The following is a 25,624-nucleotide window of genomic DNA, read 5'->3' on the forward strand; positions in this document are numbered from 1 at the left end:
GGGAAGGAGAGGTAGGGCCCTCGGGGTAGAAAGAAGATCTGCAAAGGGCATTGGGAGGCTCCGTCCCCAGACAGATTCTGAGCCTCTGCTTGACCTGTGTGTGGATGACAACAGCCATCAGAGCTATTCAGCATGGCTAGCGAGGGTGACCAGCATCCTGCAGCAATCAGATACTTTAAGATCCTTCATTCCCAGGAGAGGTGCAAGAAACCAAGCAACTGCGCCCAGCTTGCCGAATGGACTGAGCTTCATGAAATATGGAGAGTGCTCTGGCTCCCTGGAGGAGGCCTGGCAGCCTTCACAGCTGTCAGGCGACAGAGCCCAGCAGGCAGCAGAGGAGACCTCAGTACTCACAGAACTGGATCTTGGTTCCTCCAGGCCCTGAAAAGCCTGGCTGGACAGCTCAGGATGGGTAGGACTGTATGTCAGTCCTTATTCTAGGTCTTACCTAGAAGGCAACAGGAGGCCTACCTACATAGATATGTCCGTGAACTTATCAGGGAGAAGACTATAGGTCCTGGGAAAGGTCCCGGCAGCCTTCCTGGGGGAGTGTCCATGGTACTCTTAGAATATTACAATAGAAGATTGTAATCTCAGAGATTACCCCTTGTAATAACAGCAACCACAACAATGAGGAGGAGGAGGAGAGGGAGTAACCCTTAAGCTTACTAGGTGAAAGGCACTGTTATAAATGCTTTAAATTTAGTCTTCAAAATTACTCCTGTTGTAGGTTAATTTTATTTATCCCTATTTTTCAGATGAAGAGTGGAAGCATGGAAAGGTTAATGTGGACAGATGGGAGAGATGTTAACAGAGAGGAAGAGACTTGCCCAAGGTCACACAGCAGGCTGAGCTACACCCAGACATGAAAAGGGTTTCCAGATCCCCATAATCCCCCACCATGGGAAGTCCAAATAAGGCTCTGCCTGGCAGGAGCCCGGAGAGATCCACCAGGGCCTCAGAACGGTTCACCCCATTCCCCATCTGTGAGGCAGGCATTATTATGCCTGCTCTTTCTCCTTTTCTCTGGTTATCAAACAAAGGGAAACAGAGTGGACAAGGACATCTGAGGGTCCTTGTTGAATTCTGCTCAGCCCCAAGATGGGACAAGCAGGTGGGCTCAGTGGTACCCTTGAGTCCCTAGAGTTCAGAGAGGGCAATATGGTGTCAAGCTCAACCCACTGAGGCCCACCTCTTCCTGGTTTACATGACCACCCATCCTTTAATGGCTCCAACTTATCCAAGCAAACCACCAGGAAGCCTCCCCAAAAGGAGCTTGTGTGGCAGCCCCAGAGGCAAGTTCTGGCTCCTGGAGTCAGGGAAGCTGTGGCCACCCTCACCTGTGTCTCAGAGAGTGCCTTTCCTGGCTCCGGGGCTCTGAATGCCCGGCTGCCCATCAGAGAAGCATCCAACCCGGAGCTGCACAAAGATGCAGTAACTGCGCTGTTGGGAGCTGACATGACTCTGGGGGCTTCCTAAGGGCCGAAAGTGAGAAACTGGCGCCCAGCTCTCCCAGACTGCTGTGCAGTAGAGCCCCCAAGGGACACTCAGGGACACTGGTTCTTTGGACCACTCTCATCTAGAGCTGTGTTGTTTAAGAATACAGGTTCAGGGGAAGTCATTTGGTGCAGTGATTATTATTTATGCTGCTTGGGATGCCTGCATCCCATATCAGAGCCCTTGGATTCAACTGCTGGTTCTGCCTCTGATTCCAGCTTCCTGCTGATGCACACCCTGGGAGACAGCAGGTTATGACTCAAGTAGGAGACCTAGATCAAGTTCTGAGCTCCTAGCTTTAGCTTACCACAGCCCTAGCTGTTGTGGACATTTAGCAAACAAACCAGTGTATGGAAGGGATCAATCTCTCTCTTTCCCTCTCTGTCTTTTTCTCTCTCCATTCAAATAAATATTTTGAGAAGAATATACATTAAGCAGTCAGACTTTCCAGGCTCAGCTCCAACTCCCATTGGTTATTAGCTGTGTGGCCTTGTGCATTAGACTTCTCAGACTGTAAAATGGGATACGTAACAAGGACAGAATGGAAATGCTGTGCCCATCAGTGGAACCAGTGGATGAAGTTCCTGGCACACAGTGGGGTGTGACATACAGATGGGTTCCATTCCTCTTCTGGTAAAGACAGTGCCTAGCAGTAGGGAGGTGGGAGACAGAGGCCATTCTGCCACCTCCTGAAGTCCAACTATCAATTGCTTTTTACTCTTTAACATTTTAATTATTCTCTCTTACTGTCTAACTTTGCCTGATGTGAATGGTAGCCAACTGCTCCAATATTCCTTAGCTTTGATTTGCAAAAGTGAGAGACCTCTCCCACTGGGCCCAAGTCCCATGGTGCTAAAATTAACAAGCAGTATACTTTAAGCTAATGACTTACTGGTTGTGACTGCCACGAATAGACATAACTCTCAGATAAAGACCATTAGAGAAAATTGAATAGCTCCGATGTGGTGAAAACTTGGATACATCCTGTTTCATAAATCACCCTCAAAGGTCACACTGGGCAAGCTCTTTCCCTCTCTGAGTCATGATGAGGACCCAGGAAGAAGGGGTCTGTATACCCTTGGGAAAGAGAACATAGACAAGAGAATTGTACAACCTCTTAGAGTTTCACAAATATAATTTCCTTTCACCTCTGAATCCATGAGCAGAGGACAGCGCTACTTCAACAATTAGGATAATCCAATCTTTGATTTTATTCCTTTCCAAACCCTCCACCTTGGAGTTTTCTCAATAACATTTAGAAGGCTACATGGTGAGGTCATGGAATACTAAAAGCTCAGTATTGGGTTCCAATCCCAGTCCTGCCTCTTACTAGGCCTCTGACCTTTGCTTCTTCATCTGTGACACGGGAATAGAACCTATTCTTGAGGTTGTCGTTAAAAATCACATAAGCTGGCTGGCGCCACGGCTCAATAGGCTAATCATCCACTTAGCGGCGCCGGCATACCAGGTTCTAGTCCCAGTCGGGGCGCTGGATTCTTTCCCGCTTGCCCCTCTTCCAGGCCAGCTCTCTGCTATGGCCCGGGAAGGCAGTGGAGGATGGCCCAAGTGCTTGGGCCCTGCACCCCATGGGAGACCAGGAGAAGCACCTGGCTCCTGCCATCGGATCAGCATGGTGCGCCGGCCACAGCGTGCCAGCTGTGGCGGCCATTGGAGGGTGAACCAATGGCAAAAGGAAGACCTTTCTCTCTGTCTCTCTCTCTCACTATCCACTCTGCCTGTCAAAAAAAAAAAATCACATAAGCTCGTGTATTCTGCATGATACTCAGAGCAGGTGAAATAATACCAGAGGCTACTCTGTCCCAGGAGCTGGTTAGCAGGTAGGAAGTTTCATGGTGTCCATCTTCGTGCCCAGAGAAGGATTCATTTCCTACCCAGGCCTCAGATCCAAAGAGGTGCTTCCCACCACAGGGGATTAAAAGGCAGAATAAATTAAATATATTGGGAAAAGACAAAGTCTCCCAGAGAATGGATTTGATTTTGAAAAATCTGCTGTAATAGAGATTACTATAGTTTCAGTGTTGTGTGTCTCTTTCAAAATCAGTAGATTGAAAACTAACCCCAATGTGATACTATTGGGAGTGAGGCCTTTAAGAGGTAATTAAGTTATGAAGACAGAGTATTCATGAAGGGAATAATGCCATGGCAGAAAGGGTTTGCAGAAGGAGATTCATCATCTTGAACCTCCTGCCTTCTGCTAGGTGAGGATCCAGCCTTCTACCTCCCCAGAGGCTGCAGTGTGTAGGGTGCCATCTTGGAAGAAGAGAGACACCTCACCAGACACCAGGAATGCCTTGGTTTTGGACTTTCTAGCCTCTGAAATGGTATACCAAAAAGTTCTGTTCATTACAAATTACCCAGTTATGCCAGTGTGTGGCATTCAGTTATATATAGCACAAAAGGGACTAGGACAGAGACCAGGCTTTGAAAAACAGTCGAAAATACTAAAACATTTTCTTTAATTACTGACATTTACCTCAAGGCAACAACTAATGCCCTACCTCACAATCTTCATGATCAATGTAGTGTGGGACATTCGATGGAAAATCCAGGCTGAATCAGAACCTTGGCTCCACCACAATGTTGAAGAGCTCCTACTAGCTCATTAGTGAAAAGTAACCCTAAGAACCCTAGTAACCCCAGGAACATCTGCTGAATGTTGTATTTTCTGCCTCCTGTGTATGTAGGGCAGGGGAGACAAGAGGGAAGAGCCCAACAGGAGTGAAGGAGACCAGCAATTCAGTGTGAGCAGGAATGAGAAAGAAGCCTCTGTATCCAGAGCACCAGCAAGGAGAGTTCTGAATTACTTCCCATTATAGTAGTCCCATCCAGTTTTGTGGCCTGGATTTACATGATCTGTTGCAGCAGTGGCGGGAATCAATTAGAAAATTTAGTTTCAAGAAATGAAAAAGAGTCTTGGAAACAATTTCAAGGAACAAAGGCTATAAAGTATGACTAAATTTAAGAAAGAACTACATGGTACATCTATAAATTAGAATACAATAATTAAAATGGAAAAACTCATTGGACAGATTAATCACAGCTAAAGGATAGATTGGTTTATTAAAAGATAGAACAAAAAACTTGTTCAAAATGGAGCCCAGAGGAAAATATAAGAGAACTAAATCTCAGGAACACAGAGTGATGTAGTTTAACAAGTATTTGTCACATTTTCAAAGAAAGAAGGAAAATTTGGGGGTGGGGGTGATATTCAAAGAAATAGTACCTGAAATTTTTCCCAGAATTTTTGAAAGACACAACTTTCAAAATCAGAAACCTATGAACTCCAAGCAAGATAAAGACAAAAGATCTACACATCCTACACAGTGCCTATGACTAAAAAACCTCAAAGACAAAGAGAATTTCGAAAGTGTCTGAAGGAGAAGGACACTTAGATTGGCAGGTTTCACTGAGCAGCAATGAGTGTCAGCAAGCAGTGGAAACACGTGGTGACAGAACACAACTCTGAATCCAGATAAGCAGTCCCCCAAGATGAGGATGAAATAAAGGCATTTTACACAAGCAAAACCCCACACTGAAGGGAACCTGGAAGCATCTACTTCAGAGAGAAAGGACTAGAATGTCAGGTGGACATTAGGAGATGCTAGAAAGAACGATGAGCAATGCTATTGGACATCTGATGAGTACACGGATTCTTAGTTCAACTTTAAATTTATCTCCAAACAAATTTTGACTGTAAGAAACAATTATATTTCATGTGTGGGTTAGAGAGAAAAGTAATAAATTTCAAACAGTATATCTAAATTTAGAAGATGATGACTAAAACAAGTTAAAATGGTCTTAAGGTCTTCTAAGGTTCTTCTATTTGGGGAAAGGAAGAATAGCTATGCAAATTAACTTTAGGTTTATTGCGTTATTATTGTTACAATATCTAGGGTGATTAGCTAAAAGAATAAGCACAGAGATACAGAAAGAAATATCCCCTCTCTAGGTATCTAGAGGGGAAAAATGAATAATAAAGAAAAACTCTATCAAAGAGAGAGAGAGAAGGGAGTAATCACAGTAAGGAGAAATGAGCTAAACCAGTCAGTTACAAACACAGATTGTCAAGAACCAATTCCCAGACACAGAGAGAGGGCAGGAGAAGGGAGAAGGGAGAGGACGGGAAGGGAGAGGAAGGCTCCCATGTGCCATATGCTGGCCACAAGACATATTTCTAAAACAAATGATCCAAAACAGCTTAAAGTTACAGAATACACACACTCAAAATGCTTCCCTAAAAAAACCTGGTGCTAATGTATTCATATAATACAAAATGAATTTTAAGAACATCAGCATTATAAAGATGAAGAGATTCACCACATAAAAATAAAAAGCTCAACTCATCAAGAAGGCATAAATAATGATGTATACTACAGCATGCTCTGAAGATACACAACTTAAAAATTGAGAGGGTTCAAGGAGAAATGAGCTGGGACAGAAACACTGCTGGAGACTTCAACACAATTCTGTCTTGAGGAGAGAGCAAGCAGAAAAATTACCAATAAGGATATAGGAGATTTGAATGGAACAATTAAGTTAGATTTAACATCTATGACAAAAACACCACATCCAATGTGTCAGAAGTACACATTTTTTCAAGCATGCATGAATGATTCTTTCTTTTTAATTGACTAATTTCCGGCTCTTAAAGCAAGCCTCAGCAGATTTCAAAAGTCTGACACACTATGGATTGTAATCTTTACCTAATATAAATGCCCCAGTACCTTTGAATATTTTTTAACAAACAAGTCAGAGGTCAAAGAGGAAATCATAACAGAAATTAAAAAACAAACCCAAATGATTATGAAAATATGTATATAAAAGTCATGTGGTATATAAAGTAGAATCAAAGGCAAGAATCAAAGGCTAATTTAAGCATTTAAATCTTAAATTAATTAATTTAATTTAATTTAATTAAATAAATTAAATTAAATGCTTAAATTAGAAAGTGAGAAAATCTGAAAATTAGAAGAATATTTAACTTCTAACAACACCAGAAATTTTAAAAAGAGGAAAATAATAATAGTATCAGTTCATCATAAGGTGATTTCTAGATTCAATGCAGTTCTCATTTAACCCCCAGAGGGTTGTTAGAACTTGATAAGTTGAGTCAGAAATGTAGTCAGGATATCCTTGAGAAGGAAAGTGAAGTGGCTTTGCCTGCCAGATATCTAATAGTAAATAAATGGGGATATTGATTCGGGAATAAACCTGGAAGGCCAGGGGCTGATATGCAGCAGGTTAAAAACCAGTTCTTAGGATGCCCAAAGCCAATATCAGAGTGCCTGGGATGGAGCCCTGCCTCCACTTGGGCTAATGTGCACCCTGGGAGGTAGTAGATAACGATTCAAGTATTTGGGCTCCTGCCTCCCACATGGGAGACCCAGTTGGATTTCTTGGCTCCTGGTTTTGTTCTAGCTCAAGCCCAGCTATTGAAGAAATTTAGGGAGTGAACCAGCAGATGTAAGATTTCTCTCTCTCTCTCTCTCTCTCCATCTTTCAAATAATAAATAAAAATAAACCTTTTTGAAAAAAAATAAACTTAGAGAACTGAATAATAGCCCCAAGATACACCCAAGCAGCTATGAAGTTTTATTAGTGACAAAGGATGAGGAGGCAGAGGGTGACAAAGGCAGAGTTCACACAACTGCAGATAACAAGCAGAATGTGAGAGGGAGAAGGGAGAGGCAGGTGATGCTCACCGAAGCTCCTTTTTGCCCAAACACCTCTGCCCCCTGAGTTTCCCTCTTGCTCCAGAGAAAAGATCTGGCTGTATTGAGCCAGAGAGAAACTAGTTAACTTTAAGAGCCCCTTTCTGCAGCCAGAGGGAGCCAGCCTAGCTCCAGGACCAAGCAGATGAAGCAGCTTCCAAAAATGAGACAGGGAAGGTTAATTAAGAGATGCTGGGCTTTACCAGATACCTGTCACCCTGCTAAAACAGCAGGGAGCAGAGCAGACCCCATATCCATGCTGCAGGGGCCTGCTGCTGCTGCTGCTGTACCCTTTGCACATCTGGGGACAGGGGACAGGCCAGCCCTTCACCCCTTCACACCGTACAGGTTTACGGTGGCAGATGCTCTCATCGTGGTAACTCCGTAAGCTGGTGAACACCACAACCCCTACCCAGACCCAAAGGGTAACACAAAAGAGCCCAGACCAGCAGCCAGGAAACCTGCAGCCTGGTCTCAGCCCTGCCAGTAACTGTGACCTTAGTCAAGTTTTAACCTCTCTGAGCTACCTTCCTCCTATGCAAACTGGAGAAAATAATAAATATTTTATTTCTCACCACAGCTGTGGTAAAGATTGAAATGTACTAATGGACATGACACTGTGACACTGCTTTGTAGATTTATAAGAGGTCATGAAAACAGGAGGGGCTTTCTCAGGCAATATGGTCCATGGAAACAAGAATTCCAAGAATACCACCCAAAGGAATTAATGCATGAAACTGGAATTGCAGACAGTTTAAAAAAAAAAAAGTGTCCTGGGCCAAGATAAAAACCTAGAAGGCAAGGTCAGAATCAAATCCCTGTTGGCATGACGTAAGCACGTCTGGGGCACTATAGCAAAAACAGGTCCTCAGGGACTGTCTTATCCAACCCTGGAGTTTACATAAAAGCCCCGATATAGCAAATGACTTGTCCAAGTCACATAGCAAATCTGTGACACTGCCCAGAGGAGTGTCCCTGTCAGGTCCCTGATTGCTCCCTTGGAGGACACAATGACTCCACCCCTGGGCCTGGAACTGAGAGCTGGTTTTCCTGCATCTGCACACAAGCACAGCTTACTCCCCACCATGGGGAGCCTTCTACCAGCTCCACAGCACAGGTCAGACAGGAGGTGGTGATGAAGGGTTGAAGAACCAATTACACACCCAACACTGATGCTCTGGGGCCGGTGCTGGCAGGGTCTAAGGCTCAGATCCCCCTGACTTTTTGGGAAACTGCCCCCAGCTTCCACTCAAATGCTGAACACGGGGATAGAGGCACTTCAAAGGATGCTTCCATCTGAAATCTTGCTGTTAAACCACCAGATTCTGCATGCTGTGGGGACAGACAGATTTTACTTAAAGAGGTGGCCTTCAGATCCTTGGGACAGCACAGGATCAAATACGTCCCCAGCGGCCCAGCCTTAGGCCAGACCAAGCACTGGACTTAAGCCCCAAATACGCATCCCAGGTGCTCACCGCAGGCCGTGACTCTCCCTGTGGGATGCTCTCTCTCGAGCTGAGCAGGGGCTTCCTCCTCTTGCAGCAGCAGGCACAGGACACCTCAGCCCCTCAGCAAAACCATCTCTCTTTTTCCCTCTCAGCAGGCAGCAACAGCCTTGAACCACTCATGCTCATGGCCACTGGCAAGTCATTGCCAAGGGCTGCGAGAGCAACTGAGGTAGAAACTGGTCACAGGCCAAGCCACGTGACTGCACAAGGAATCCAGAGACTGGCGCTATTCCCATCAAAAGGCGGCTCTTTCTGATTCCACATTTGGCCAACGCTGAGACTCATCTACCATCCTGCCTCGGTCTGGGTCAAGAGCAGACAGGGTGGTCAAGAAGAGCATCTGCTCTGTATCAAGGAAGATGATCGAGCAGGAGGTGGATAAAACAATTTTGCCTTAGCATTTCCTCTTCTATTGCAAGATATATGCAAAGGCACAATTAAATAAAACCTAGCGATTCCTCCAGCACAAGTTCAACAAAATGCTTGACCTTTCTCTGCCACAAGCACGGTATGTGACCTTGGAGGATTTATGCCCCTTCTCTGGGCCTCTGATTTCCCATCTGTAAGAGGAGGGGGCTGCATTCGTGAGCTCTTGCTCTGAATCTAACGCTCCTACAGTTCAATGACCCCTCACGCCCACCCCCTGCAGAAGCTTGTAAAGGAGTCATTTCTGACCCAAATCCCTTTCTCCAGCTTCTCTCCAGAACCCAGGCTCCACTGTGTCCTTTACTCAAAGGAGACATCAGGGATTTGTCCCAGTGGCAGCTGCTTGTGTTAGCCATTAGAGCCCCCACATTATTGCACCCTGGCTACCGCATGCCTGAAGACCACCCCCCGAAACTGCCTCCAACCTTAGTGTCCCTTCTGGCCATTAACCCAAGAAGGCTCATATAAGGCAAGTGTCTTCTTGCTGGTCTCTGACCCTCAGCCTAGCCCTCCTGATTCAGATGTCAACTTCAGCCTCTTGAAATTCTCATTGCACCACCTCTGGGACTTCTGGAAAAAACTGTTGTCTCCCCAGCATCAACTCAGGTCTGAAGTCCTTAGCCTGGTCCTCATGCCTCTCCAGATCCTGTTTCCAGTCCACCCCACATCTTTTTGGCATCACCACCCTGTGTTCCCCAGCTCGTCCCTTACATTCAAGCTTTAGAGGAAAGCCCATGCTATTCTTTGGAACTGATTTACCCTCCCCATGTGTTGAAATTCAGGTCAAATGTGGACTCCACCAGGAAGCTTAATCTGAGCCCCAGCCCCAGGACTCCCAGAACACTGAAGTACTGACACCATTCAGCCTGGGCCTTCCAGAGCCTTGCTGGTCTCATGACAGACTGGCAGCCTCCCACAGGTACATCCTGTCTCCCTACTAGGATCAAAATCCCACAAGAATATGCCTGTGTCAGCCAGCAGTTAGCACAATGCTCCCCACACGTAGCTGGTAAAGACTTATTAAAAGTTATGAAGATGGCTGCACAAACCACTAGGAGACAGAAGGAGTGAATGGCTAGTGAAGGGTCTCATGATAGGCAGTGATGCATAGATATTTGCACACTTTAAAAATGGATGGGTAAATTGATCTGGAAGCAGACCTTGGTCCTAGCTGCCATCACCACTCTCTTAAGTTACTACAATCAGTTCCTAATTCATCTCTCCTTCGCCCTACAATCTATTATCTTCGTAGCAGCCAGGGCAGGTCATTTCCTGCTCAAAGCCTTCCAATATCCACCCATTCCACTCAGATTAAAAGCCAAAGTTCTTCAAATGACAAAGCCTGCATGACCCGGCCCCCATTATTTGCACTGACCTCAACTGCTACCACTCTCTGCTTCTCTCACGCGCTGCAGTCACACAGACATCCAGGCTCCTCAGTCATGCCTCAGGGCCTTGTCCCTACTCTTCCTTCCACTTGCCCTTCCTCCCCTGACAAACAGCCACAGAGTTTGTCCTTTCACTTCCTTGAGGCCTCCGCTGCAATGTCTGCTTCTTAGAGAGACTGACCCCCCCCATATAAATGTGCAAACACCTCCTCCATCCGCACCCCCTACCATCCTGTATTCACATTTCCCCAGCACACTCAGTACAATTCTGCATGCTGCCTCTTGATCTGTTTGCTCTCCCTCTTCCCAAACCAAAAAACCAACCCTCCAAGAGGGTGGAATTTGTTTTGCTCCGTGTTGTATCTCCAGCACCTAGAACCATACATGATACCAAGTGAGTACCGAGTGGATACTTGTTGACCCAATGGGTGAAGGAGGAAGGAGGCAGTGAGTGTGTAACTTAAGCCACTGGCACCTTTGGGCATTTTTCCAAGATGCTCTTATCTGATGTGGCTGCCATTGCCGCGCCTCTGACCAGCTGCAGCCCTGTCTGCCGCTGCAGCAGATGGACAGCACACGTTCTGGGGAGTTCTTTGTAAATGACAACCCTCAGAGGACTGAAAGAGCAGCTTCTGCACGGCTGGGGCCAGGATTAGTCCCCTGCCTTGTTTCTAAATGCCACATTTTAAAATCCTGCTCTCCCACCCTTTCCCCAGCCTCTCTGCAAATTCCACAAGGTTAAAGTGCAATTGTGGAGAATGAGAAAACAAAGGCATCCTCTTTTCCCCAGTGAGGCGCACAGGGAGCTGTGTTTCTCTTTTCCCTTCAGGCCTAAGCCCCTAGACCCTCTGCAGAGACCTGCTACCACCTGACATCTATCTGATCAAGGAACTCAATTCTTAAAAAACAACAAAAAAAAGACATTTTATTTATTTGAAAGACAGAGTTAGAGAAAGAAGGAGAGAGAAAGATCTTCCATCTGCTGGTTCATTCTCCAAATAGCTTCAAAGGCTAGGACTGAGCCAGTCTGAAGCAAGGAGCCAGGAGCTTTATCCAGGTCTCCCATGTGGGGGCAGGGGCCCAAACACTTGAGTCATCTTAAATGCTGCTTTCCTACAATTAACAGGGAGCTGGATTGAAAGTGGAGCATCTGGTACTAAACCAGCACCCATACGGGATTCGAGTGCTACAGGCAGCAGCTTAACCCACTACACTACAACACTGGGCCTGGGGATTCTTAAGCTCCCAACACTACTGAACAGGGGAAGCCAGGAAAGCAGAGCATGAGACACGAGAGGCAATCAGTGTGGCAGCTCTGGTCTTCCATTCCTGTGCTAGCACCTGCCATGACACGTGGCCCAGCACTCAATGAGCACAGCGACATCTCCCCGATCCCTAATGCCCTACCCTCCTGGGATTCTGGGCTGTGAGGACCTTGAGAGAGAGGGGTGAGTGAGAAGAGGGTGTGGGTGACACACCAGCCCTGAATCCTGCTAGAAATCCAACATGAATCTCTTTGTGGATAGACACACGGGTGACAGATAGGCAGGTGGGTTGCTAAGTGACTGGATAAAGAATAAATAGATAATTTTTTAAAAAAGAATAAAGAGATAATTAAATGAGTGAATGAGAAATGCAAGAGTGCGTGAGGTAGAAGTCCTCCATGGGCCGGTCTGTCCTAGTGGGAAAGACATCTTTGTAAGGCCAGCTCACCAGGTTCAGGAACACCCACTCTCTGAATTCCATGTCAGGCCTATGCCTAGTGCAGTGGCTCCCTCGTCTGCACAGCTGCAGCTACACTACTACCTCTGTGATAATGAGATTTTTTTCCCATTTTACAAAGGATGGGATAGAAAGGAGCCCGGCAACTCCTACCAAGGTAACTCAGCAAGGCTCCAGGAGGTCTTCACAGGGTTTGTAAGCTCGTCCACAGAAGCATCCAGCGGGCCAAGCCAGAACCACCAGCGGCCCCTCGAATCTCCTGTGTCCTCCCAAACCACAGACAGGGGTAAATGGAGGAGGTAAAGCTCAAGGATGTGACCCAGCCACATGCTCCAGGAGCTCTTTAGGATTATCCAGGAATCAAATGTACTCTTTATCAGTCACCCAGAAGCTCCTGAGTGCCAGCTTGCCTGGAAGGTGGTAGGTCTTCCAAGGATAGACAAGTAGCTGACAAGGACCTCAAATGCAAGATATCCCCCAGTGAATTATCATTTCCTCCTGAAATCTTCTTTGTTCAAATTTTGTTCTAATGAACGGTACCGTCACCTATCTGGTTGCTCAGCTGAGTAAGTTTCATTCCTTCATTCATTCATTCAAAATATATTTGCAGCATGTGTCAGCAACGTGTTACCTGCTAGGATGAACGAATGAGCTCAATTGGACTTGGCCCCAGCCCCAGCCCCAGTGAGCTCATCATCAAATACAGAAGAAAGAGAGTAATTATTACAGAAATAAATGTAAAACTGTGACAAAGTCTTGAAGGAGGTCCACGGTGTCTTAAAACTCTGTAAAATGGGACCTGACCTGGTCATAGGGCTCATGGAAGCGGCATTAAGGTGAGGACTGGGGTGTGAGGAGGAGTCAGTCGGTGAAGGCAGAAAGCAACAGAAACGCAAAGGCCTCTGGGGGCGGGAGCCTCGCACACCTGAGAGAGACTGAAGCGAGGCCAGTGTGGCAGCAGGAGGAAGGAGAGGAGCGCGGTGCTGGAAGATGTGGGCGAGGGCAGCGGGGCAAACAAGCAAGACCTCACAGGGCTTCTTAAAGGGAGTTTGGTCTTTATCTTAGGATCAGTTGGAAGCAACTAAAGTATTCCAAGGAGGAAACTGATGTGAATGGAGTTGTGTTTTGAACTGCATTCTGGCTGCTGTGTGCAGAGCAAATTGGAGAACAGACGTGATAGACAGAGGTGGACCACTGAAGTGGCTCTTGTGGTCCAGGCTGAAAACGGACCTTGAACTAGTGTGATGCTGGTGGGGATGGAGAGAAGTGGTGAATACATTTATGAGATAACATCGACAAAAGGTGGGGGTGGATTGAATGCTGGCTTTGAGGCAATCATGCTGAAGATGACTTCCAGATTTCCTTGACTTATGAAGCTGCACAGATGAAGGAGTCATCCGACAAGATCTGAAGTACCCTGAAGAAGTACCCCGGAATGAGTAGGATAGCGTCGGGAAGCAGCCCAGGGATGCTGTTTTGAACATGTTGAGTTTGAAAGGCCTTTGGGATATGAATCTGGCAGTCCTCTTTACTCATTTATCCCCTCCCTCTGCATTCAGCAGCCACCGTGTCCTGGTGATTCCACCTCCTCTCCATCCTGACTTAGTTCAGGCTGATATAAGTATTGCCCAGATAATTAAAACAACCTGCAGACTCTCATCTTCCAAAGATATCCGCCTACACTGTGGGTCTTTCTCGACATCACCTCCCTGATGACCCAATCTAAAGTTAACCCCTACCCTATTACTCTCTGTCTCAGTAGGTTGGGATTTTTCTTCTGAAAACACCTAACGATTCGTCATGTCTATTATATAAATGTACATATCTGTCAGAGCTCTATTTGCTAAGAGGGCATAGAAGTGATGACACTTCAATTTCCATGAACACACATGGCCTCCAGATCTTGGCTTCTAAGAACCATCTCCACTGAAAGGATGCAAGGGATCTTTGGACAAACAGCTAATTCCAAGACTGGAGCAAGCAAAGAACAAAAGGAGCCTGTAAAGTCTTGCTTCAGCAAACAGTAAGGAAATGCTCAGAGAGGCATTAAGACGAGTCAGAAAGAAATTGAAGGGGCTAGTGCTGTGGTGTAGCAGGTAAAGCTACCGCCTGCAATGCCACATCCCATATGGGCACCAGTTCAAGTCCTGACTGCCCCTCTTCTGATCAGCTCTCTGCTATGGCCTGGGAAAGCAGAAGATGGCCCAACTGTTTGGGCCTCTGTGCTTGCATTGGAGACTCAGAAGAAACTCCAGGTTCCTGGCTTCAGATTGGCACAGCTCTAGCCATTGCGGCCATCTGGAGAGTGAAGCAGCGGATGGAAGACCTCTCTCTCTCCCTCTATGCCTCTGCCTCTGCCTCTCTGTAATCCTGCCTTTCAAATAAATAAATAAATTATGAGGAGAGGAGAGGAGAGGAGAGGAGAGGAGAGGAGAGGAGAGGAGAGGAGAGGAGAGGAGAGGAGAGGAAGAAAAAACAGAAGCCATCGTGTTGAACCTTGCCCTGATCAGATCTGGGACAATGTGAACATCAAAGTAAAAGAGACAGTCATTGATGATAGCCCAGTGAATAAGGATCCATGAGCCCCTGGGTATAAGGAGGAAGGGAGGCCAAGGGAAATATTTTTCTTATAGTAGAATGACAACTAATAAATACAGAAGAAATGATAAATTTCAAATTATCAGTGATGATAAAATGAATGAGCGTAAACTTGGGGAGAACAGGATACCTACATAGTCTCAGAGTATCTCTGCCAATTGCTTACTCCTTTCAAAGCAGAAAAACAGTAATTTCACAGAGAAGCAGCCAGTGGTCGTTACCTCAAGCTTCCATCACCAACACTGGCACAATCCCTGCATCACCTGCTTGCTGAAGAGGGTATAAACTCGCTTCAGTGGTATTCCTGCTAAAATGGGCATTGTGAGCCTAACCACACGGAACCATCAGACAAACTCAGACTGAGGGACATTTACATAATAGCAGGCCTACACCATTCAAAAATATAAAGGCAGAAAAAACAAAGCACAGGGATAGGACAACCAAATATAATCTGTGGTTTGGATCCTGAACAAGGTATAGAGATTGGGAGCTACAAAGACTCATTGGGACAGAGTTATACTGTGGTAAGACTTTTAAAGCAAATACATACTTAAGTATTAGGGGTAAAAATAAATCAGATCTCCAATTTACTCTTAAATTGACCAGATATATAAACACTTTTAGGCATATTTATATATGAGCGTATTTCAAAAAATTCATGAGAAGGAGAATTAAACAATAAGTCTTTTAGTTGCAAAATCTGGAATTCACACACAATTTTCCCATAAGATACCTCCTCCATAAACTTTTTGAAGACTCCTCATTTATAGGTACCTTTCTCTGAAGGGAGGAGAGAACTTCCACTTTGAATATGGCCTTGTCTAAATAAGAACAGAGTTGGTGAACTCAAGAGGCTTCCATAGCTTTGGCAGCTCATGACAAGAGCCTCAGGTGATTACTGACGTTATAAATAAAAGTGTCAATTGTTTTGTTAAGTCAACAACAGGAGTCACTGTGCACTTACTCCTATGTAGGATCTCTGTCCTTAATGTGTTGTACATTGTGAATTAATGCTATAACTAGTACTCAAACAGTATTTTACACTTTGTGTTTCTGTGTGGGTGCAAACTGTTGAAATCTTTACTTAATATATGCTAAATTGATCTTCTGTATATAAAGAGAATTGAAAATGAATCTTGATGTGAATGGAATGGGAGAGGGAGCAGGAGAGGGGAGGGGTGCAGGTGGGAGGGAAGTTATAGGGAGGGAAAAGCTATTGTAATCCATCAGCTGTACTTTGGAAATTTACATTTATTAAATAAATTTTAAAAAATTTAAAAAATCATTGTCTTCTAATAAACAGATTATTTTTCACAAAAAAAGAGTGTCAATTGTTAAATCAACAATGGGAGTCACTGTGCACCTGCTCCCCATGTAGGACCTCTGTCCTTAATGTGTTGTACTATGTGAATTAACGGTAAAACTATTACTCAAACAGTACTCTATACTTTGTGTGTCTGTGTGGGTGTGGTCTGTTGAAATCTTTACTTAGTATATACTAAGCTGATCTTCTGTATATAAAGATAATTGAAAATGAATCTTGATGAAGAATGGAATGGGAGAGGAAGTGGGAGATGGGAAGGTTGTGGGTGGGAGGGAGGTTATGGGAGGAAAAACTGCTATAATTCAAAAGTTGTACTTTCAAAATTTATATTTATTAAATAAAAATTGAAAAAAGACTCCTCATATATAATGAAATCATATATTTTAACAACATGTAATGTTATATAAATTATATAGGCAGTAGAAATATGTGTAAAATAGTATTCTTTTATAGTATTGTAGAGAGAGCACATGAGAATGATAAAGCAAATTAAACATCATGTAAACAACTGACCGATATGGATAAGGAGAAATTTCTTACATCAGTTTGGCAAACCTTCATTGAATTTGCTATATGAAAATTAAAAGTGATATAAAACAGTAAACATGCAATAAATGTTTGTTGAATGAACGATTGCACCTATATCCAACAATGATCTCCCCCTCATAAACTCCTCAGTGTCTGCCCATAAACATTATTATAAACATCCAGGGGCTGGCACTGTGGCTCTGTGGGTTAAAGCCCCAGCCTATAACGCCAGCATCCCATATGGGCGCTGGTTCAAATCCTGGCTGCTCCACTTCCAATCCAACTCTCTTCTATGGCCTGGGAAAGCAGTAGAAGACGGCCCAAGTTCTTAAGCCCCTGCACCCACGTGGGAGACCCAGAAGAAGCTCCTGGCTCCTGGCTTCAGATCAGCTCAGCTCTGGCTATCACAGTCATTTGGAGAGTGAACCAGTGGGTGGAAGACCTCTCTCTCTCTCTCTCTCTCTCTGCTCTACCTCTCTCTGTAACTCTGTCTTTAAAATAAATAAGATAGATCTTTTAAAAAAGAAAAAGAAAAATACAAACACTGGGGCATAGCAACGAAGGCCAGAGACACTTACACAGCTCTTCCTACCATCTCCCGCCTCATCTGGCCACCGACTCCCCATGCTCCTGTCATACTGACCGCTCGATGGCCTCCAAGCTTACTACTGCTAGGCAACACCTGCTGCGTAGGCACAAGCTGGTCTCTCTGTCTGGATTGCCCTCCTGTTACCTTCCCAGCAACTTCTTGTCATCTTACCACATGCAAACCCAGAAGTTGCCCTCTGGCAAGGCCTCTCTGATTGCGCCCACTGGAGCTGACACTTGCACACTTTGAACATGCCCTACAAACAGGCTCTTGTTTATTTACTGGTCTCTCTGCCACATGGTCTCACTGCTGCTTGAAAACTGGGATTTTTCCTTCTCCCTTCTTTCCCCAGTGCCTTACCCAGGGTCCTAGCACATCAAGGGATCTCAATTAACACTGGGGGTGTAAGGAAATGAATCAAGAGGGACTGAACTTACTTAAGCTTTCAAGAGAGCCCCTGACTTTCATTATCTTCAAAAACTACAGGGCAGTGAGGGACACTAGTTCTTGTCTCATTTTATGCACATGGAAAGGGAGACACAGAGAGGGTTAGTTACTGAACCCCAGGTAACACAGGGTGCCAAAAACAAGTAGAGCCAGAATACAACCTCTCCCCAGCAGTGCGGTGTTCTTTCACAGGGACAGGAAGCAAGGATATCGCCTTTTATGGTTTGTCTATGCCATGCCTGACAGCATGCATCTGATGGAGTTTCTAGACATTCTGATAGAGCGCTTCTAGCATCACATCACACTGAATCACAGGAACTTCACAGATGAGGAAACTGAGCTCCAAGTCAGATCTGTCTAAAGCGGCTTTCTCTGCACAGAGCCAGTGTTTACTGCCGGCCTCTGACCAGCCGACAGAAGGGAGAGGGCCGGAGCTGGCTGCTTTGACCCTCAACACTACCTTTCCAACCAGTACCACACACAGCCCCACAGGGCAGCTCTCAGCCTCAGACCACAGGCCCCGTTCCACAGGGCTTCCAAACCAGGATATTTGGTTTGTAAGACAAAACCTCCACTTCTCCAGCAGAGAGTGAACACTATACACAACCACCCAGCCAAACTGCTGACGCCCACAGACTCTGCATCCTGCTCCACGGGGTCTGGGCTGCCCAGAGACGTCCTCAAAGGATCCAGCACTCCCCCAGAGCTTGGCACGGCACAGAGACTGGGTAGAGGCCCGAGTACCAGGACGGAGATTGCTCCGGGGGAGAAGTGAAGCCATGGGAGTCGGGTGCTGCCCCAACCCAGGAGGGCTTCCCACTCCACCTCCTACCACTGCTCCCACAGAACCACCACCTCCAACCAGGGCTGGAAATGACCGCGTTCTGGAAGTGGTGTTAGACACAGAGGGCAGGCCCTTCATCTTTTCCTCAGTTTACCCAGAAGCATGGCTCTTCGTGCTTTGGAAACTTTTGAAATCGCAGACTTCCTGCCCTCCCCACCCCACCCCCAGCGGTCAGTGGACACTCACTTACAGGTTCTGGAGTCAGAAGACCTTGCCAGCTCTGATGCCTGCTCATTTAACCTCACTGCACTTCCGTTCCTTTATTTTTAAAACAGGGGCACCTACGTCACACGGGACTGGTGGAAAGCTTTTGTGAAACAAAAGATGCAAAGATCCTAAAAAGGGAGCTGGCCTTCAGGAGACAGCAACTAGACGTGAATGAGCCACACTCACCCACCCCCCACCCCGCCCACGGAGGTACTGAGCGTCTCACACGATGCTCTCTTGCCGGATGCTCAGCCTGTTTTCACTGGTTGATTTTCAAGTGCATGCAACATCCAGAGCTTAAACAGTCTGGGGCCTCAGCAGAGATGCACTCAAGCTTTGAGCTAACCTTTGGAGATGACACTTTTCTGGGAAAGCACAAGCCCCCGACCTTTAACAAGCCACCAACAAACTGCCCAACACACTGACACTGACTGGTCCCTCAGCGTCTGTGGCAATTGTGTCCAGGACGCCCCACAGACACCAGCATCTTCAGATCCTCAAGTCCCTTTAATGCAATGATGCTGGTTTTGCATCTAGCCTACCTATACACATCCTCCTGTAAACGTTTAAGTCCCAGATTATTTATAATCCCAAACACAATGTGGTGCCACGGAAATAGCTGTTACTCTGTGCTGTTCGGGGATTAACCACAAGGAAAAAAAAGTCCATGCATGTTCAGCACAGGCACAATTTTCTTCTGAATTATTTTCCATCTGTCTTTGGTTGAATTCACAGATGTAGAAACCATGGATATGGAGAACCAACTGCACCGGGCCACAGGGCTTTCCTGTTTTTTGATCAAATGCTTCAGGGAGGATTAGTCTTGAACATGAGCAACAGCCACTGGCTTGGGTTGAGTTAACACATACTGAGAAGCAGGATGCCAGCACGCGGTCTGAAAGCCCCCACCTCTGTTGTTCTAATCATTCTTGGCAGCTAAGCACAGCTCTCCAGTATTGCTTTGCCCAAACATCCACAAGGACCCTGGGCAGGGTAAAGTAAGGAGTCCAGGGGCAAATGAGTTAGAAGTTTCACCAAATGTACACTGTGGCTAGAGCCTGCCCTGCAACCAGACAAGGTGCACCTCTGCTCGTAAGAGGTAGCCAATGATCCCCTGGCCACTCAGTGACCTGAGATCCCTGATGGCCTCACAGGCCCAGGGGAGAGGCAGAAAACACCCATTGACCCAAGCGTCTCATCCCAAGTGCCCACCTACACTCCAAGCACCTGATCCCAAGCTCAAGTTCCAGAACAGCCACCCGAGATCAGACTTGCTGAAGTCCAGGCAGGGGCAGGGAGAGCTCAGAGCCAAAAGACACAGATCTCCTGGCCTCTGCAAGGGCGAGGCAAGGCACATGAGGAAGGGGCGGCCATGGGGCAAGGGCCAGACTTAGGGCAAGGGTCAAACTCCTTGGGGCACCCAGACACTCGAGCTTTTGAGCCAGGGAGGGGCTGGCAGCTGAAGCACTCAGACCAGAGGGTGTCGATCAATGGCCCAATTCATTCTCAACAATCCCCATTGTCTGAGCCAGCACAGAGATGGGCATTCTCTGGCAGAGCCACTAGGAAGAAAAGCCCCAAGACACTGTCGCAAATCAAAGTCCACAGACACAGAAGCCAAAATTGAGACATATGGTTTGAAAACCAGATGGAGTATTTGAAATTTGGGCTACCCCCAAAATTCTTGCCATAGGGCTCCCATCCTCAGAGACCAACAGAACCTTTATTATTGGTCAGTCACTTACTAGTCTGATCTCTTTCTATAAAAGATGTAGGAATTCATCAAAATTCATTCATTAAAAATGCATATTCTATAAAGCTATTAAAACAGAAATTGAAAAAGCACTGGCTTCAACTAACACAGTTACTAGAACAGGGCAAGATGATGGACTAAGAGTCTCTTAGCAGCCAGCGTGAAAAGGGAAACAGAGAAATACTTCCCTCTTCCACCACCACTACTCTGCAGGAAGCCTGCTGGACTAACACCTGCCCTGATTCAACCACCTTTAAGGGGCAGGCCTAGGAGGAGCCTGAGGGGAACACAGAGCTTGGCACCCACCTCAGGATATGAATGAACCCAACTTGCTCCCCTGCATAGCAATGGAGTTGGTACGGGAGAGCTCAGGCATCCCTCAGACCAAACCACAAAGTTTAAAGCAGAAAGTATCATTTTTCTAACTTCCCAATTGACAGAGTCTGGGCACCTCACGGAAGCCTGTACAGAAGAGAATGGCCAAGATGGGAGATGTCGGAAGCCATCATAGCACTAACATCAGCAGCTAGCATCTGGGAGCTGTGGGACCTCCAGTGGTTCCCACGGGAAGCAGGTTCTGTCAAGCAAAGAGAAAACGACAGAGAGAGGGGAGAGAAGCAGAGCAAAGACGCCTCCCCCAGCCGCAGGTGGGAGACACCAACTCGGGTGGGTTGATTCTGAAGAAAGAAGGGAAACAGCGCGGCTCAACTCCCTGCTCCTCCCTGTCTGAGAGTTGTCCCAGGCCCCAGCCACCTCACTGCTCTCTGCTGCCGGGGGCATCCAGAACAAATGACAGGTGCTGAGCTGCACCACGGACCCCCTAGCCTGGCCGGCTCGCCTTGTGAAACTGGTCTTTTTGCCTCTAAAAGGGCGGATGCTGCTTCTAAGACCCAGGCCTTGAGGCCCAAGGAGGCTCTCTGGCTGAGCTCCATGGGCAGCCTCAGCTCCAGATGGCATGGGTCACCTCACTGGCGTCGTGTCACCACCTGCCCCAGCCAAGCCCTGACTTTAGATACTCCCTAGTGGGCCAGGTTCATGGACCCATTGTCAGAGATGCTATATGCAGGATACAGGGCAGTAAAGAGGAAAGGAGATAGAGGGAGATGTGTAGGACCAAGCCAGGGTCACATGTCTGTACCCATGCATTTTACAAATGCATATGTGTTGTATGCATGTATTCCACAGGTGTACATGTTGGTCATGTTTGCATGGGTGTCTTGGGAGGCTGTGTGCTCAAGACCAGCATGGGTGGGCAGCAAAGATGTATGTCCGCGTGAGAAGCTGCAAGTGTGTAGGTGTGCATGCACAGTGCGTGTGTGCGGGTGGCTGCTTGGGGGCTCACCCCCTTGCCCTTCTTCGGGCATGTGAATGGGGTTCCCCCAAGCAGTCTCCCCAACCCTGGCCTCAAAGAGCCTCATTCACTGCTGTGTTGAGGAAAGGCTGGGAACAGCCGTCCCGCCCTGAGAAACTAAAGCTTCCTGACCTACATGGAAGCTGCCCCAGCAGGGCAAGTCAGGACATCCTAGAAAGTGTGGGTACAGATGACGCCCCTTATTCCCCAGCTTCGGCCTTCAGGGACTCACACAGCTAGCACCCTCATGTGCGCAGGCATCCGCTGTGGGTGGAAGGATGCTGGCCTCCCTGCCCTATACAAGAATGCCCCTCCACGGGGCGGGCAGGCACGGCCCACCCAGGGCAACAGGTGCCACCAGACCCACAGCCACCTGTGGGCACACTCAAGACAACCACACACTGACACACTCACACCCCGGACCATATGCTAGAAAATTCCACAAGTTGCCACTCCAGCCCAGGCCCGCTCCCTTCCACCGGCACACTCGCCCTCACAAGCGCCCACCCTGACCCACTCACACCTACTTTCCAAATAGTCACGAGCCTGCCCAGCCCCCAGCCAGGTTGGCAGCCCCAGCGCCAGCCCCTGACTCCTATCAGCCGGCCGGGCGGGTCGACTCACTCACCCGGCGGCGGCGCTTGTGAGCAGCCCGCGGTTGGCGGCGCACAGCTGGAGCTCCCGAGGCCGCGGCGCGGAGTGGCCGCCAGCGCCGCCGCCGCCGGGCCGGCCCAACCCGAGGGCCGGCCGCTGCCCCCCGCCCCCGCCCCCGCCCCGCTCTCCCCCCGCCGGCTCCGAGGCCCTTCCCCACCAGCGCGCTCCCTGCCAAGCCTCTGTCCCGCGTCGCCCGGGCTGCAGGCGACTCCAGGCTGGGCCACGAGGGCGACGCGGAGGGGGCGCCCCCGGCAGGGAATCCTAGCGCGCTCCTGTGAGGGGACGCTGGCGGCGTGGGGCAGCGGGCGGGCCTCATTAGGGACCTGGCTCCCCCTAGGGCCAGGCGGGAGTCACCCGGGAGCCGCGGGGCCGTCCCGGTGGGGGCGCCCACATGTGCCCCGTGTGCCAGCATCTGGAGAGGGGCAGGGAATGCGCGGTGAAGTGAAACGAAAGGAGGAGGGGTTTGGGCACAGTTCACATCTGTGCGGAGGGAGCCGCCTGACTGTGAGCAGCCCCCAAACGCCGGGAAGGCGACTTGGTTTGCACACTACAGGTGCTTCCCTTCCGAAGCCAAGGCACCCACGCAGGTCACCCGGGCCGCGGCGACTGCTTCTGCCGCCCCTCGCCCTGGCCTCAGTGTCTAACGGCGATTTCAACCACAAACTCAGAAAGACTGCGTTTCTGAACTGGAGGAAGCTTTGAAGTCACTCCACCCTGCCACGATTTCTCGGGGGCCTGGGGGGCCTCTGTGCTCGGGAATCATCAAGAAAAGGCGGCCTGTGGCCTCCCTTGGACGGCGTTCCAAAGCTGGAGCTCTCCCATTGCAGGAAGTTCTCTCTGGCCTCTAACCTGAATCCCTCATGTGCAGTCGATGTCAGTCTGCTCACAGGGTGTATGGGGGGGATTAATCAATTCCCATGACACATGACCATTCAGCGGTCCCATTGCGGCTTGCTCCTCCTTCACACTAATACGCTCTGGTCTCTTTTCCAAGCTGTGGCTGAAAAAGACTCTTGTGCCCTGTCCTTGAACTCTCGGCAGCTCCTGGCATTAACTCACCTGCCTCAGCTGTCAAGGGGCCCAAGGCTGGGGAGGTGGCCAAGCCATTCTGCTCAGACAAGCCGGCTTTGACTCCAGCCTGCAGCCAGCCAGGGCCGGATTTCACTCCCTAGTTTCTGGAGAGACGCTTCAGTCTCTGTCTCAACAAAGGCCTCCGGTCAGCCACCTGACAGGCTTTACCACAGAGCCATGCCGGCCTCAGATTGGCAAGGTTTGCAGAATCTCCTCTTTGACTTTCTTTCTGGCAGGTCACGTGGAATGATAAAAAGTAGCCAGGAGCTTGCTCAGAGGGACCCAGCTCTGCATCCTGCCTCTACTGCTTTCTAGCTGTGTGTCCTAGAACAAGTCACTTTACCTCTCTGAGTTTCAGTTCTCCCTTAATAATCTCTGCCTAGCTCATAAGGTTGTTGAAAATAGGAAATGAGGCCAGGGATTTAAAAAAAAAAAAGGACCTGGAAAGCTAAGGCATTTTTAATATGCTAGAAATAGAATGAGGCTTGCAGCAGAAACAGCATCCATGTTAGCCAAAAGCCTCAGAGGTATTTTATTTCCAGGTCCAACTTCTGTGCCTGGATTTCAGGACAAGAGAGGGGCAGACTTAGTCAGCTCGATGTTCCCCCTGGAGTACTCGGCTTGAGTTCTCCCCTCCCCCACCCCATTCCCCCGAACACGCATGCACACATCCACCTTCCCAGATACGTACTGCACAACACAGCCTCCTGGGCACCTGGACTCCCCATAGGCCCCAGCCACCTGGACCCTTGCTGGCTGCCTCTGCATTCCCAGGGGGCCGCCGCATGGCTCCAGTCTTAGCACGGCAACTCCAAGTCTCCTTACAGAAGCCCCTGTGCACAGTTCCTCTCTCCCTGCCCATGCTCCTGGGCCATGGCCCCTGGACGGCCTGGGACTCAAAAGAAAGCTGCCAGAAGCCTTCTCCAAGGCAGCTCAGGAGCGAGGCTGCCTGAGGGAGTGCAGTCTGGAAGCATTCTCCCCATCGACCCCCTCTTCCCTGCTGCCTGGCTTCCCAGTGCTTGTCCTGCTTAATTCTTAATGGAAATTCCATCCCCGGCGCCGGCCCTGGCTGGCTCAGGGAGTCCAGGCTTGGGCCAACAGCAAACTCCACCCAGAGAGAGGAGGCCTTGCTGGCCATACAAGCATATGCACACACACACACGTGTATACACACACCAGCAGAGGGATGCCCAGAGAAATTCACAAGCTCAGAGACTCTCACCCCAACACATTTGAATAAGCACCTCAACCATTAGTGTGTTTACCGCACTTCACAGGTGTCAATTTGCCTAGTGCTCACATCAACTCTTCCTTCTGATGTTAGCCCCATTTGACACATGGGGAAACAGGCACAAGGGAGGTTCATTCAGTAACGTGCACAAGCCATCGGGGAACAGTACCCTCACACATAAACACCAGAAATTGCGCTAAGAGGCTCATGTGTATGGTTGTATTTTGCCACCAAAGTAGCTTTTGCAGAAATTATTATTCCTATGATACAGACAAGGACAATGAAGTCAGGTGGTTTGAACGACTTGTCTATGGCCCCACAGGTGTGAGATGAAAGATGACTCTAGGCAGATATACATGGGAACCCTTGTAGACATATAAGTAAAGACAGACACACACACACACACACATACTGAAAGGCACAACCACAAACAGCTGCTCTTACCTAAAGTTGGAGCCTCAGGAATGGTTCCAGCTGCATGAGGCATAGTCCCCTCCAGCCCAATTCCATGTTCTTCTCCACGGCCTATGCCAGCTCTACCAACTTCATACATCACTCAGGAAGGCCACGTTCAGACCAAAACGACATGCCAGTCAGGCACGTCTGTAGTCAACCCCCATCTCCAGCTCCAGCTCCAGCTCCAGTTTCTCCGGAATACCCTACCTGGTCACTGAGAGAAAGCTCAGCTACACTCTTCAAACACAGTCACAAGCCCCTAGGAGCACCTCGGAGACTTTGAGCACTGCCCAGGAGA

General features: G+C 48.1%; 1 protein-coding gene across 1 annotated transcript in view; it reads right to left on the bottom strand.

The window, feature by feature from the left end:
- The window catches only part of INSC (INSC spindle orientation adaptor protein), a 128,926-nt gene extending 106,262 nt beyond the window's left edge, over positions 1 to 22,664 (bottom strand). The window contains exon 1 of the mRNA XM_017348278.3: positions 22,543 to 22,664. The gene's annotated coding sequence lies outside the window, so the exon portion shown is untranslated. The remainder of the gene's footprint in view (positions 1 to 22,542) is intronic.
- Between the last annotated feature and the right edge of the window lie 2,960 nt (positions 22,665 to 25,624).

The sequence above is a fragment of the Oryctolagus cuniculus genome, chromosome 1 (assembly GCF_964237555.1).
Source record: "Oryctolagus cuniculus chromosome 1, mOryCun1.1, whole genome shotgun sequence".
In the NCBI taxonomy this organism is placed as follows: Eukaryota; Metazoa; Chordata; class Mammalia; order Lagomorpha; family Leporidae; genus Oryctolagus; species Oryctolagus cuniculus.